This window comes from Sturnira hondurensis, unplaced genomic scaffold (genome assembly GCF_014824575.4).
Source record: "Sturnira hondurensis isolate 20B ecotype Veracruz unplaced genomic scaffold, ASM1482457v3 Scaffold0011178, whole genome shotgun sequence".
NCBI classification, from domain to species: Eukaryota; Metazoa; Chordata; class Mammalia; order Chiroptera; family Phyllostomidae; genus Sturnira; species Sturnira hondurensis.
The window spans coordinates 567,398-583,728 of record NW_028083809.1 but is presented as its reverse complement, the minus strand read 5'-3'; the positions used below and the strand labels follow the sequence as shown (position 1 = coordinate 583,728).

Sequence of the window (16,331 nt, the reverse complement as noted above, 5' to 3'; positions counted from 1 at the left end):
CTTGACACAGGGCTGGAGTCTGGCCTGCAGACACCTTCACGTCGAATTGTATTTAAAGGTCCCTTGCAAATGTGGAAAAACCCTGACATCAAACCGATACCAAGTGCCCACTTTTTCTCTGTAAATTTGGGCGACTTGACACTGAAAAAAAAAAGATAGGCATATTGTATCAAACTGAGTCACTTGGCAAACACTCTGTTACATCATCTTAGGAAACATTATTCCTTAGAAAAGATGCTTTTGAAAAGGCCGGGTGCTGAGAGGCTGCAGGAAAAGTTAAAGATCTCACAACAAACACACGCGTGTGTAGATGTAGATAAGTTTTTTAAGGCAGAGATTCTGGTTGGGAGGGTTAAAACTCTTTCCATGAAAACGCAGGGCTGTATTTTCCCTTTTTCACTTCATGGGAAATGCTGATACAATAGGAAGCCACATGCGTTCCGGTGAAGGAGGGGCTGGGTGGCGTGGGGAAGAGGGTGGCGGGAGAGGGCAGGGGATGAGAGATAGTGCGGCTTCCTGAGCTGCTCTGGCTGTAGGGCTTTCGCACCCTCAGTCTTCGCAGGCTCCGTCTAGTCATTTCTGTCTCAATCTCACCTCGAACTTACTATGCTTTAGTTCCCAGTCTTGCCAACATCTTTTATGCCTGGGACCAGACTGGCACCTCGTACAAATGCCTCCTTATGCAAGTATTCCTTTGGACAAGGGTCACAAGAAAAACTCTTCAACTCCAAGTGCAAGAATGCAACAAACTGCCCGTGAAGAATCCTTACTATTTTAGAGAACTTACGTAGCACTGTAGGACATGAAGTAAAAACTCTGTGCTTGAAATGGGATAGTAGCTAAGATTTATTGAGCACTAACTACATACCAGCCACAATTCTAAGCACTTTATGGGACCTAAGCCATGGAACACGTAAAGCCAACCACGAGGTGGGTGCTAATTTGTCATTCCATGGTTTACCTTTCAGGCCACCGTCAGTACCTTGGCTTCCCAGCCCTTCCATGTGGCTGTTCTTATCACCAGGAGCACAAAAGCAGTTTTGCTGTAGCCCTATGAACAAAGTATTTTATGATTAGCCTCATTATTTTATAGGTGGGGAAACTGAGGCACCAAAAACCAGTAATTTGCCTAAAACCACACAGCCAGGAAGCAACAAAATGTACTTAAAGGCCCGAAGCCCCACTCTCGGCCTCGGGCTCTTACCCCAGCAACCTTCAGCATCCCGGCTCCTCAGCGTGCTTCTGGCCCGCCCCTCCCACCAGGGCGCGCACGCATGGCACTGGCCTGTGGGCCGGTCCGCCCCTGTGTCCTCTGCCCTTGGGAAGGCATCCAGGGAGCAGTGGATTATATGCACGGGAACTAAAGGAGTGTTTAATGAGAACTTCATTTTGAAAAGGGGCTTTGAAATTGTAAGACAAGGTACACATAAACAGATTTTAAAATAGAATTTTAAATCTAGTGTCTGGGATACGTGTTGGCAGGAATGTGCATTTATGAAAATGTATGTTTTACACACTCGAGACTGAAAAGGTAGGGGCTCTTTCGTTTAGCGCTCTGAGCTGTAGGAGCCCGTGGGGACAAGCCCGTAAGATTTTTCTCACCATTACCGTAACAGAGTGGGCAACATTGTTCTTCTCACAGCACAGTATACCTTAGGTGGGCTGAGGGGTCGCTGGGGTTTGGTGGCACTATGGGGAGAGGGGTATCTTGGTACCAAATGAGGTAAATGAAGTTGCCCTTCGCTAAGTTCTGTAAACCCTCCTGTGGTTCTGACTTCCGTGCCTGTGCTCTGCAGGCTTCCCAGCCTGTCTATGGCCGAAACTCTGATTATGGTCTCATGTTTATACCCCTTTCCTGCAGAGGGCATCGTGATTGGTTTAGGGTGACAATGTGAGCAGCTCAACACCCACTTTTTCAGCCTCTCACATGGTGGCCAAGTCACGTGCTCAGATCAATGCAACATCTGTCGAATTCTTTTCATTTCCTGGGCATAGGAGACGAAAGTAGCTGAAACCTGCCCTGACTCTTGATTTCGATTTGGCCATGAATGTGATGGCAGGAGCTTCAGCAGCAACCTTACACCTGTGAAGGAATGGACAAGAAAATCGCAGCAACAGTAACACTAACACTTTGCACAAATAGGAACTCATGAAAAGCAACAAAAATAAAGCCATGAATGCAACAACGGAAAGTAACAATAAGAATACTATAGTGGCACTAAATTTGAGCTAGATTTCACTGCCTACTGAAGACCCCGGGCCTTGAAGCTCAGTAAAAATGGAAAGCACTTATAAAAATAAGATAACACGTGCTGGAAAGATGTCAAAGATATGCTAGTGTCAGATTGAAACTTTTGCCCTGACATTGGTGGAAGACTTATCATAGAGTTGAAAAGGTAAGCATCTTCTCACTATATGAATCGATGTAATTTAATGCTGTGTGTGTGAACCACAGGAATGGTATCACATGCCACCAGGTATGCCTCTTACTGTGCAGAGGGGGACCACACCCAGGAAGAAAAATGGGCCTGTCCAAAGCCACATCTCTGGTTGTTAGTGGAGGATAATACAGTGCAGTGGTGAAGAGCAGTCACCCTGGAATCAGACGGCCTGGGTTCAAATCTTGCTTCCATCACTTGTTAGCCTCGTGAACTTGGGCAGTTTACGTGACTTCTCCAGGCTTCCACATCCTGACTATTGAACAAGAATGAGGATGTAGAAAGTGAGGGTGGGGGATGGGGTGGGCACAGTATAAGGCCTAACTCAGAAAATTCTTGTAAATATTAAAAAAAATGTTTACTCAGTGCCTCACACAATTAAGGTAGCCTCACTTTGAAGTTTGGCAGGGCAAGAGTCTTGTTTTGGGGGGCGTCAACAAATCATAACCTACTTGGCCAGATCCAGTTAAGGCCTGCAAATTAAGAATAGTTGTTAATCTTTTTGAAGGGTTGTAAAAAACAATCAGCAAATAAAAACAAAGGAGGATGTGTGACAGAGACTGTACAGAGCCTAAGCAATCTACTATCTGGTCCTTTACAGAGAGCGTCTGCCCGTGCCTGGCCCAGTTCCCACACTGCCTTCCTCATCTTTAGAAGACATCATCTATTGTCTGCCCTTCCTGGGAAGGTCAGAGCTAGGAGACAGTGGCCCGAGTGCCCCTGCTCCCATTGCCATTCTGGTTACTCAGCTCAGGCCTCTGTGAGAAGGGAGGGGCGCTGCAACCCGGGGCTGCCAGGCTCTCAGAAGTGCCAGAGGCCCGTCATTTCCCACGGCCAGCCATCTGCGGAGTGAGCTTACTGGCTGTGGGAGCCAAGGTCTGGTCCTGCGGTAGCCAGGGGCCCAGCATCAGCGGTACCTAGGGTAGGCCCTGGATTACTAGGAAGAGCCCCACATATTAAAGTCAGAAGCAGAGTGAACAAACTGACATTTTTTCTCCCCAGGCCAAATCCTGGTGTAACCAGTGGGGCTTGGGTTACCCAGGCTCCTACCCACCTCCAAGACCACTTTCTACCCACCTCCTAAGTACCTCCAGTGGACACTGGAGCTCCTCGGCTGGTTACCCAGCCTTTCCGCCCATCAGTGCAGCAGCAGCCCTTGCCCACACAGGAACCCGGGGTGGATCACGCAGCCCTACCTCAGGGAAGGACTGAAGCGTTCTGTTTGGGATGCCCACTCAGGAGCGGGCCAAGTTCCTGCCTGGAAATGTGGTCTGGCCCATCCCGTGCTCTGCTTGTGCTCTGCTCCCCCCACCTCCCACCCTCCAGTCACGTTGGTTTCTTTCCATTTCTAGCCCCCAGGCCTTTGTTCTTGCTGAGCTCTGAGTGGAGTGTTCTTCCTCAATCTTCCATGTGCAGCCCATACTCATCCTTGAGGTCTCAACCCAAATGCCTCCTCCTCCACAAAGCCCTCCCTGACCACAGTAATCATTGCAATCTGCATAATTCTGTCTCGGTATCTATTCCTCCTAGGGAGATATAAGGTCCATGAGAGTCAACAGGACAGCCGATTCTTCTTCATCGCCATATTCCCAGGGCTTCATCTACAGTAAGTGCTCAGGAATTACTGCTTAGATGAATACATGTCAGATTTAATTTTATAAAATGTTCTTAAATTTATATTATTTATGAAATGACCAATATACAATGTTCCCAGTGGATCAGTAACAGAGAGTAGATATAACATCTTAAAAACCTGCGTAAAGTGCCCCAACTGGTGTGGCTCAGTGGCTGAGAATCGCCCTGTGAACTGAAAGGTTCCTGGTTTGATTCCCGTCTGGGCACCTGCCTGGGTTGTGGGCCAGGTCCCTGGTTGGTTGTGTACCAGAGGCAACTGATCGATGTTTTTCACACATTGATGTTTCTCTCCTTCCCTTCCAATCTCTCTAAAAATAAATAAAATATTTTTTTAAAAAAACACCTGAGTAGGAAGACATTTCATAAATCATTAAGCAACGAGCAACGTACACCCACTTGCTTGTGTCGTCTCCTGAGAATTTTAAAGGGCTTTTCAACCTCTTCCCCCTTTCAGTTCTTAGAGTAACTGCGTGAGGAAGGCATGAGTATTTGGGAACTCCAACTCTGTAAAGGATGAGAGGGAGAGCTAGGTGACTATGCTTTCTTGCCCAATTCCCCACCCACTAGTTATATAAAAAAAAGAAAAGAATTAAGAATATTTAAATGGCAGGTCAGCAGTTCAAAACACCATCAGATGTTTATCTAGGCAATCAACAACTTCTGAGGTTTAGCTTCTAGGATTGCTTTCAATATCGTGTAAGTATGCAAATGATCTCCTGCAAAAAAAAATGCACCAAGCTCAGAAATTAATTACTCACTATTTTAAATATCAAGAAGATTGGAGAGTGGGATGCTTACCAAGATTTTGTGTAGATAACATATTTTACAATAAATGACAATACTCAACCATTTATTTCGTTCCAAAGATAAAGTCTGACATTTTTATTTTGTGATAAAAAAAACACCATGTGTCATGAATTATTTCTCTAGGAATAAAACAAAATAGTTATTTGTTCTGGGAAGCCACAGCACAAATGACACGCACAAAACGGCACTGAATTTCTAAGTAAAACCTATTCTGCCTTTTTCTCTAAACAGCCAAGAGATAACTAATTATGAGAATCCTTAAGCACTAATTTCTTCATCAAATAGTTATTTCTAAGTCGGTATTTCCCAACCAAGTGGGATGGGGCAAGCCCCACTGGATGGACTGTCCTCCCTACAGGTTCCTCTTCCCCAGGGAGTGTGGCTTCCGACTGGGTGTCCTGTGCCTCTCTCCTCACAGCCCTCCCAGCAAGCTCTGGCCTTGCCTGGCTGCCACGCCATTTCTAGAGCTCCAGACCTAGGACCTTGTCCTCCTCCTACCCCTGCCCCCCTACTCCTCCCTGTTGTGAATAACAAGCCAGGCCATTCTTGTAAGTGAATTTTTTATCTTCACTGGAAAACATGCTTATTGACTTACGAGAGGGACAGCAGCATCGACGTGAGAAAGAAACATCCATCTGCTGGATTTCTCTGCCCCCAGGGCCTGTGCTCGTGTCTGCTGTGTCGAACAAAAACACTCGGGTCTGCTCTGTCTCCATTTCTGCTGACTCAACTGTAAAGCCTATACTCCAAGTTCACCTAACAAATCGGATAATCAAACTATAGTTAGGGCTGGGGGAGGCAGATTCTAGAGATCAGCTGTATTCAAGTGGCTTAAACAATGAGGACATTTACCATGTCACAAAACACTGGATCTGTGAATCGAGTGGCCCCAGGGGCCTGAGGGGACCAGGACTCTGGCTCCTCTGTCTCTCTGTGCGTTGGCTTTGCCCCCAGGTTGCCTCCACTGGTGGCTGCAAGACGACTGTCTCGGGTCCATGTCTCACATCCAGACATGGTACAAATTCTAGATTTTAATTTGACGTAAAGCAATTTTAATGTTTTCACTTTAAACGTACATTACTAAACAGTCCCCTAGAAAGTTGTCTAACATACAACTATCTAGTTTATATCCATAATAATCTTATCGGTCATGTNCGTATTCAAGTGGCTTAAACAATGAGGACATTTACCATGTCACAAAACACTGGATCTGTGAATAGAGTGGCCCCAGGGGCCTGAGGGGACCAGGACTCTGGCTCCTCTGTCTCTCTGTGCGTTGGCTTTGCCCCCAGGTTGCCTCCACTGGTGGCTGCAAGACGACTGTCTCGGGTCCGTGTCTCACATCCAGACATGGTACAAATTCTAGATTTTAATTTGACGTAAAGCAATTTTAATGTTTTCACTTTAAACGTACATTACTAAACTGTCCCCTAGAAAGTTGTCTAACATACATCTAGTTTATATCCATAATAATCTTATCGGTCAGGTCTAAGAATGTCCACTTCTGCCACCCCTTCTGTCAGCAAGGTTTCATTCACCTTGGCCAGTGTGCTCAGCCAATAAAAGATGCTAACGTATGTTTGTTGAATTCATGAATTGTTGCTCATTTACATTTCTTCATTTGTGAATTACCTGTCTGGGCTCACTTTTCTCTGGGTACCTTGATTTTTTTTACTTCATGTGTTCTAGGAGGTCCTTATAGATCTTTGTTTTTTCGATGTGTTATTTTCCTCTACTTGTTCTGTGTATAGTATTTCTGGCTGTGTAGATATTTTTGTATGGTTAAATATGTAATAGTTTATAATATATTTACTTCTATTTTTCTAGACTTAATTATTTCATTTCAAGCAATTAAATCTTTAGTCTTTGGAGTTTAATTGAGGTTATATAAGAAATCCAGCCCTGGCTGGTGTGGCTCAGTGGATTGAACGCGGGCCTGCGAACCACACGATTGCAGTTCGATTCCCAGTCAGGGCACATGCCTGGGTTGCAGGCCAGTTCCCAGCAGGGGACTCACGAGAAGCAACCATACATTGATATTTCTCTTCCTCTCTCCTTCCCTTCCCCTCTAAAGATAAATAAATAAAATAAAATAAAATAAAATAAAATAGAAATCCAATTTTTTTCTTTGCTAAGTGCAGTGAATACTGTTATTGGTTAAACATTTCTTTTGCCTACTGATCTGAAGTGCCTAGTTTCTGAGGCAACAATGGAAGTCGATGGACGTCTGCCTTTATGAGTACCAAATTCCTGCTTTAACGGGTATGCTTCTGGACTCTCTGACCAGTCTCAGCGAGCTGTCTATTTATATTGGGGTTATGGTATGGTTATCTTTAGTTTCTATAGCTCTTTTGTATGTCTAACTATATATGGCTGGGAATGTCTGTCTGCCTCTTATTACTTGTCATTTGCAAAAGTGGATAATTTCAAACATTTGTAAGTCTAGATTGTCTCTAGAATCCTTTTGATAAGTTCCCCTCCCCCAAAAAATCCTATTGGAATTGGAATTGTGATTATTTTCAACTGAAATTGAATTTGGGAAAAATTGATACTTTAAAAATTGAATCTTGCCATCCAAGATGATAATATAGCTGTATATATTCGAGCCTTTTTTATTTCTCTCAATTATATAGTTGTTGTTTTTTTTTTGTACATACAGGTTTTGCATAGTTGCCTGCAGTTTATTCCTAGATTTAACTGTTTCTTTAACAATATTTCCTGAGAATTTATTGTCTCTGGCCCATTGTTCTAGGCTTTTGGGATAAAGCAGTGAACATAAAGAAGTCCCTGGTCTTGCGAAGCCTACATTCTAGAGAGCAGAGGAAGACAATAAACCAATAAATATGTTGGTAATATGTCAGGCGGTAACAACTGCCATAAAAACCAAAAGCACGTAGGAAACAGTGAGGGGGGTTGTGTTTTAAGGTGGCCGGTGAAGGCCTCTCTGATACAGTGCTTTGAGTAGAGCCCCAAAGAAAGTGAGTGAATCGGGAAGGTATCTTGGGGAAGAACATTTCAGGCAGAGGGAACAGAAAGTGCAAAGGCCCAGTGGCTAGAGTATGTACGCCATGCAGGAGGACCAGCATGGAGGTGAGCCTTTCTATAGCAGAGCAACTGAAGAAAAGAATGGAAGTGGGTGCCAAAGAAGGGGCAAGAAGGCAAATCATATAGAGCCTTGTAGGCAGTGAGGAGGAGGTCTTATTTAGGTGAGGTGGGAGCTGTTGGGGGACTTTGAGCAAAGGAGTAACATGAGTAACAATCAGCGGCATGGGCAATACCTGGGGTACAAGAGTGGGAGACTGGATCCCTTTTTACATTTTGGAAATTGGGGTTCTGCTGAGACAGTCTGTGTAAGAGCTGATGCTGGCTTGGACCAAGGTGGTATCAATAATGGTAGTAAGAATAATCAGAATCAAGATATACTTTAAGGTAGAGCCAATAAATGTGCTGATGGGGTGGATAAATGATGTGAGTGAAAGACAGGAGTCCAAGATGACTCAAGGGTTGGGGTCCGGGCAGTCAATGGGGTGGAGCAGGACAGGGAGATTGCAGGAGAAGCAGGGGTTGACCTGAAGGAGCTGGGACGGGTGGACTTCCTTTTGGGACATGTTTAGTTTGAGCATCCATGGGGCATGCTGGACACAAAAGTGAGCAGTTGGATATAAAAATGTAAAGTTAAAAAAAGAGGACAGGAGAGGTGTTATCTATTTTAATAGCTATTGTGCACAGGTTGTATTTTCTAACGGGTTGTTACTGGTGTGTAGATAAAATAGTGAGCTACTGCTGAGTAACCAATACTCACGACTCCTTTGAGGCACACCCTCTGCGGCCTCTGCGGGCCTCTCTGCGTGCCCCGGAGAGGGGTCCGTGTGCTGCTGTTCCGGGTTCCTGTTGTAACTTAAAGGGACACTTTCATGGCACCCGGAGCCCTAATGTCCCACAGATGAAGGAAGAGGATGTCCTCAAACTCCTTGCAGCAGAAACCCACTCCCTTAGCGGCACCAACCTTGACTTCCACATGGAACAGGACACCTACAAAGGGGAGCATGATGGCACCTTCATCATAAATCTGAAGACAACCTGGGAGAAGCTTCCCACCGCCACTCGTGCCATTGTTGCCTTTGAAAATCCGGCTGCTGCCAGTGCCGTATCTTCTAGGAGCACTGGCCAGCGGGCAGAGCCGAAGCTTGCTGCTGCCACTGGAGCCACTCCTGCCGCTGGCCGCTTCACTCTCAGAGCCGTCACTGACCAGATGCAGGCAGCCTTCCAGGAGCCATGACGTCTGGTGGTTGCTGACCCCAGGCGACCACCAGCCTCTCACAGAGGGATCTGGCGTTGACCTGCCTGCCGTTGTTCTGTGTAACAGACTCCACGCTGGGCCACGTGGACGTTGCCCTCTGGTACAACAAGGGAGGTCACTCTGCCAGTCAGGGGTCAGGATACGCTACGCGCTGGACGCACCATGTCCCAGGAAGCACTGCGAGCACGCGCGCAGCACCATCCTCTGTGAGCATGCGCAGAAAGCAGGTTCTGTACAAGTACCGAGGGACAGAGTAGGGACACAGGAGGAGCAGCGGCTGGTGAGAAAGCGTGGCCCCGGGAGGGATTTCATGGTGGATGGACTGCTTCAGCTCCCAAATTTACTGCTATTTGACCTGAGGTCACAGGCTGGTTTGAAGGTGCAGGAGCCCTCGGAGGCCATTCAGCGGTTCTCCGCACTGGACACTCCACTTCTGAACTGGTCCGCAGCTAGTGGGTGGGAACAAACTGAGTCGCCTTAATCTGTCCCTGCACAGGCTATTAAACAGAAAATGGCAGTCAGGCTGACGGAAAAGAAAGGTCTCTTAAATTTATTTATTTATTTATTGCCGAATGAATTAAGTTCTGATAGAACTTGCCCATGCAATCTGGGTCTGATGACTTTCGGAGGCTAATAATTTGGCATTTTCAGTTTAGAAGAAACAGGCAATGAAGCCTAAGAAGCCTTAGGCTATGAAGCCTAAGAAGCCTTTGTAGCTCAGTGGTTATGAGCGCCAACAGTTCCTGCCACTTACAATCTGACCTAGTGCCAGTAACTTCTCTGAGCTTCAGTTTCCTCATCTGTAAAATGGGAAAATCATATCATCTACGTTATAGGGCTGTTATGGGAAATAAACCAGTACGCAGTAAGCCCCTCAAACAATGGCTGGCACATAATTAGCACCATGAATGTAGTTGATATTATTATTATTTAAAGATGAGAAGATTAAGCTTTAAAAAATTAAATATCTTGCCCAGGATCACAGCAACTTATTACTAGGTAAGGAGCCAGTTTCCTCTTAACGTAGTCTGGGGAGCATCACGTGGATTTCGGTGTGTGATTTGCTCACTCTTATAATTTCTTAATAGTCTGTAATTTCAGTTTTGGTTTCTTCTTTGATGAAGTTCCTGTTGTTTTGGCCTCTGTGGGAAACCTATTTGTTTCTTTCTATCTACACAATCTTTATCCTTGAAACTTGAAACTTTATCCTTGAATCTTTATCCTTGAAACTTTGTGTAATTGTGGTTATTCTTTCTTTATGCTTACAGGTGGCCTGTGTGATCTTAAGATCACACTCTTTCTCTGGTACGCAGCTTTCCTAGTCGTCCTTTGGTCTCCAGTGTTCTTTTCTCTCCTTCCATGATTCCTGTTGCGCACAATTGAAATCTGCTAAACTTATTTTTCATCCCTTTGCTTTTCCCTTAAATTTCTTACTGCTTTATTTCTGATTTCTGGGGGAACTTCTGAATTGGATTTTTTTTTTATCCTCACCTGAAGATGTGCTTATTGATTTGAGAGAGAGGGGAAGGGAGGGAGAGAGGGAGAGAAATATTGATATGAGAGAGAAACAGTAATTGGATGCCTCTCACACACACCCCAATTGGGGACTGAAACCACCATCTAGGTGTATGCCCTGACTGGGAATCGAACCCATCACTTTTCAGGGTATGAGATGATGCTCCAACCAACTGAGCCACACAAGACTGGGTTGGATTGGATCTTTTAATTCCCAAATCAGTTATCTAAAGAATTCAATCTGTTGTTTAACTGTCCCTACTGAAGGTTTTTTTTCTCACTAATGAATATCCTAATTTTAATATTTTTAAAAGTTTGATATGCATTCCAAAAAGCATAAACTCATAAAGCCCACCTTACATTATTTTTATAAAAATGAGAACTATGATACATGAATGACAAAGCCACATAAAAAGGCCTTTAAGTTTTCTACTAACATTAAATTAATTAAAAATTCCAATGAAACTTTTATTTCCATTAAAATTCTACCTTAGGTAAAGTCATCCAGTACGTCTTTCTCCAAAATCTGATACCCACTGGCAAACCCTAAAACCAGTTTTTTGGTTCTAGTGTATTCTCCCCACACTTCACCTCAGCATCTTTCCATTTTTAAAAAATTTTTAATAAAGTTTTTATTTAGAACAGTTTAAGATTTACAAAACAATTGTAACTATAGTATAGTAAGTTCTCATATGCCCCACATCTAATTTCCCATGTTATTAACATCTTAACATTTATTACAATATGTATATGGTACATGTGTTACAATTAACAACCCAATATTAATACCTTATTATTAGCTAAAGTCCTTGCTCTATTCTGATTTCTTTAGTTTTTACTTATTGTCCGCATTCTGTTGCAGATCCCATCCAGGACAGCACATGCGTGTAAGTCATCGTGTCTCATTAGGCTCCTCTGGGCTGTGACCGTTTCTTAGACTCTCTCTGTTTTTGATGACCTTGACAGTTTTGAGGCGCACTGGTTAGATATTTCATAGAATGTTGCTCAGTTGAGATTTGCCTGATGTTTTTCTCATGAACAGACTGGGGTTTTGTGTTTGGGAAGGAAGACCACAGAAATAAAGTGCTATTTTCATCATAAAATGCCAAAAGTAGATACGTCAGTATGACTTATCCGTGTTATGGTGACCTTGATTATCCAGCTGAGGTCATGTTTGTCAGGGGTCTGCACTGTCATGGTCCTCTTTTCCCCTCTGTCCACGCTGTGCTCTTTGGCTGGAAGTCCCCGTGCACAGCTCTCACGTAAGAAGTAGAGAGCTATGTCCCATTTCTTTGAGTGCTGAGTATCTATATAAGTCTGCAAGGGATATTTGTCTTCCCATTTACTTACTTGTATTAACGTGGACTCACAGATCTTTATTATACACTTTGGATTACAATCCAGTACTGCTGTATTTATTTTGTTGCTCAAATTATGCCAATTTTTGCCATTTGGAAGCTGTTTCCATTGTCCCCTCTGTCCCTTTTGATGTCATCATTGTGGCTTCTTTGTTTTTATTTTTTGAGCACTGAATTACTTTCTGGCACGACAAGGTGCTCTGGGCTCATCTTGCCTATTTCCTGCACCCGTCCTGGAACCAGCCGTCTCTCCAAAGAGCGCTGATTCCTTTCATTGGGGAATGGCATTAGAAGGCAAGATTAGAGCTAGTTGTGCTCACTGCTAGTGGGGTTCTATTTTCTTTGAATTGTGCAATTATATTTTTATCTTCAAGAATTGTTAAATATTGCTTCCTTTCCATGACAATCCACTCCTACTTTATCAATGCAATGTAAGTACAAAAATTATAAGGTATATTATAAATCATATGTACGTATACACACACATACCTACGTACAGGAAACAAGTGAGGAAGAAGCTCTTTTATTAGGTGCTTTTTCACTCAAGGTTATTTGCTCTGAATATTCCATTTAAAATGCTGAGTATTTACACCCATCTAGTCTTTTTTTTTTTTTGCTCTGCTGATGTGTAGGAATAGTTGTTCAGAAAAATAATCAGGATTGGTAGCAGAGATGGGTCCCAACAGAGACTTGTTGAAGCCAATATAATTTCTTTCCATTCTTAACGAAAGTAGAAGACACATGAAGATGCATACTTTTTCTATAGCAGCTTAGAGATCCAGTAGTTTGTTCACAGGGATGCTGGGAGCTACTGGGGTGGAATTTCACCTTAGCTCAATTATGGTCTGTACCTCACAGGGGTCAGGGCCCTCTGGGTCAGCGGTTTAGGATTATAGTGGGATCCGTTTCCTATGCACCCCTCAGTTCTGTTAACTTGATCCCTAACTGGTCCCAAATGCAAACTCTTAGCCTCTATCTCAGTTTCCACCTCTCTGCCCTGTTCCTCTGGATGGAATGCATTAAAAGGACTCTCTCCTTAGTTCCTGGCTCAGTCTTCTCACAACTGCGTCAAATGCTGCTCCTCCTCCATGCCTGACGACAGGTCCTAGCAGCCCACCTGAACTGAGAGGCCAGATTTCTCGATGCCCACTTCCCAATATAGCAGATTACTTAGGTACCAAAGGTCACTCAGCTGGGGAGAGGCAGAACCAGGATTCCACCTATTCGGTTCATATTATCTCATTCTGCCTCCCAGCTTGACCATTAACATAAATGGATAAGTCAAACTCTAAACCACACTATTCACAGACTAGTATTTCTATAGTCTAGATACTATCCATTTGGTTAAATAGGTAAAGTGGAACAGACCAAGTGAGCAATGTAAATTGTGTGAAGGTCAGGGAAGGGGCAGTAGGCACCGGGAGCTCAGGGGAACGGCGGGGACAGGCAGCAGGACACGGGCACCACGCGCATCCCGAGGATCGGTTCGCCTGCTCTTTTCGGTGTAAAAGGAGACTCCCCCCTCTGGGTACATTTCTCCTATCTCCAGAACACCCGGAACACCAAGCCTAGGGTCCCTGCAGAGGCCTTACCCACAAAACCATGTGCTTTAGTATCTGCCCAAAAGAATGAAAGACTAACGTGTTTCCCAGGTTGATTTCACAAAAAGATAAGCAGAGACAAGAAAGAAACAGTCATGATGTTTCGTGAGTGGCAGGCTGGCAGAGCCTGAGGAGTACCTCTAAAAGTTCCCAGTAACAACGGGGGATCTCCAGGGGCTGGTGCTCATCACTTCGGTCACCCCTGTGGGGTTTCAGTTTGGCTCAAAGAGCACAGCATTCACTGAATAGAGCATCATCTTAATTAAAAATGGTGACATGATTTTATGAAGTTTTGTTTCCAATGGTCCTGTCAGATAAGGTATTTTTTGATTCATTTCCTCATTATCCTTCTAAGGAAAAACTGAGGGTCAGAGTCAGGGTCAGTGTGAAGGTTAAGATCCTTTTGTAGGCTTGACTCTTGAGAACATTTGACTCCATCAAGTGCTCCCTTCCTCTGGAAACTGGTTCCTCTTGTGGCCCCAGGGATACCACACTTACTCTTAACTTCGTCTTTACCACATACACTGTGTCTCAGTGTCCCTTGCTGGCTCCTTGCTCCCTGTCCGGCCTCTCCATACAGGATCACCCCAGTACCCTCTTCTGGGCTCTCAGGTTTCTCTGTCCTACGTTAGATGTTCTTATTCAGATGGTCTTGTCCTGGCTTTGCCCCATCCACGTGCTGATGACTCTCAAGTTGTATCTCCAGCAGTGACGGCTTCACTGAGCTACACACGCACATTATAATATATTTAAATATGTCCCGATTTTGTTTCTCTTGTGAATAATCATATCAGCATTTCCCACACTCCCTCAGCCATCAAGGTGTAGCAGTGAGACTGAAAAGAACTTTCGAATCCTTCCGTATCCTGAGATCCGGGAGGTAAGGAGGTTGCCCTCCTGGCTCTGCTGCCTAGGCTGCGGTGCTTGCTGCCCCAGGCAGAGTGAAAGTAGGAAGCCCATCTCTTCTGGTACTGAGGAACCATGGGGGAAAGAAGGTGGGACGGAAGAAGCAGAGGGAGACATATGGTGTGATCTTCTCTCTTTGAACTTCCTTCCAGGCAGGGCACATGTGTTACAGCTCTTGGGGGCAATGCTGAGAGGTTTTGCCCAGTTTCCTTTGGAGCCTTTGAAAGGAGATCATCACCCAGCCGGCCCGTATGCCAGCCTGGGCAGTGGGGAGGAGGCAGGGGACGTATCAGAGGTAAAGCAGTGGTACAGCGTGGTCGGGCCAAGATGGGGCTGGATGGTAGTTCTCTGAAGCTATCGCCGGTTCCCAGGCAGAAAGGATGGGACTCAGACATTCCCACAGGTTCCTGAAGTGTCCGTGGGCTGAGGCTGCGTAGACATCTGATAAACATCCACAGGACCAAGGGAGGTCTTTGGGCCGGGAGCTGGGTGGAGAATGTGGCAGGTACCCACGGGGGTACAGGGCCGTCTGACATGAGGCTGAGCACCCAGGGAGTCCCAGAGTCTTCACCAAGCCACACTGGATGCCAGCGTCAGCGGTGAACAGCAGCAGGACAAGCGGTGACCAGAGACAGGTGAATCAGATGCATTGCTGTTGAGTGCAGAGGAGGTAACAGACACCAAAAGGTGTAAGAACTCCTCCTGGCGTAGTGAGGAGGGCACCCTGAGCTCCCACCACCTTGGGGGACAGAGGAGTGCTGGGGTGGAGATCTGGAAGATTGTGAACCTGTTTCAATTCTTCCTTCAGATGAAGAATCTCAGACTGGACTCATTTTAGTTCCCTCCCTCCACCAGCCCCCCACCCCCCAGGGTGGATCAGGAATCACGAGACTTAAGAGGCTATGATTTCTTTGTACTTCTAGGCTATATCAAATAGCATCATACATTTCCTCAGTTCATAAACCCATTGGACGTTTAACCTATATCTTAGGCTAAACCTGGTCACAGTGAATTCTTGACCCCTTTCCTAAAAAAATACACAAATCTGGTCTCTTCCCAACTTCTCCACCTCAGTCAGTGACAGCACCACACCCCATGGATTTAAGGGTCACCCCTCACTCACATCTAATCAATCATTAAGTCCTGTCAGCTCTCCCGGTAAACATCTCCGAAACCCACTCCTTTCTTTCTCCACCAAGGTTATTGCCATGTCCTCCCCTGTCCCGAGGCTGCTTCCTGCCCAGATGGCACATTGCGTGTGCTAGAAAAAGATGCCGCTCTCTGCTGGGGGACAGCACAAAGGCAGGATTTCAACCCCCAATGACCCATTCCGCCTTGCAGCCTGGTGTGGGATCCAACCACAAAAACACAGCCAGCAGCCTCCTCACTCTGTACTTCTCCCTATGATCCCTTATCCAACAGAAGCCAAGAGTGACCTTTATAAACCATGAATCGTATATCGCTGCCCTGCTTGGAGACCCTCAATGTCTTGCCTAAATCCTTAGAACAAAGTTTCAACCTCCTACCACGGCCTGTGGTGCTCTACATGCTGGGACCCCTGCTTCCTTCTCCGGCCTCATCTCACTCCCTCACAGCCGCTTTCTCTCTTGGCCTCCTACGTGATGGCAGTTCGTTCTTTGTGCTCTTGCCAGTCTCTCACTGCCAAATGCACACTGGCTCCTTTTTGTCATTCGGGTTTGAGGTCAAATGTTGCCTCAGTAAGGATTTTCCTAAATGACCCATTCATACTGCCCTCCTTCCACACCCTCTG

The 16,331-nt window shown here is 45.2% G+C and overlaps 1 pseudogene; it reads left to right on the top strand.

Annotated features, from left to right (window-relative positions):
* The first annotated feature begins 7,964 nt into the window (after positions 1 to 7,964).
* On the top strand, positions 7,965 to 9,633 carry LOC118996231 (40S ribosomal protein SA-like; annotated as a pseudogene).
* The last annotated feature ends 6,698 nt before the right edge of the window (positions 9,634 to 16,331 follow it).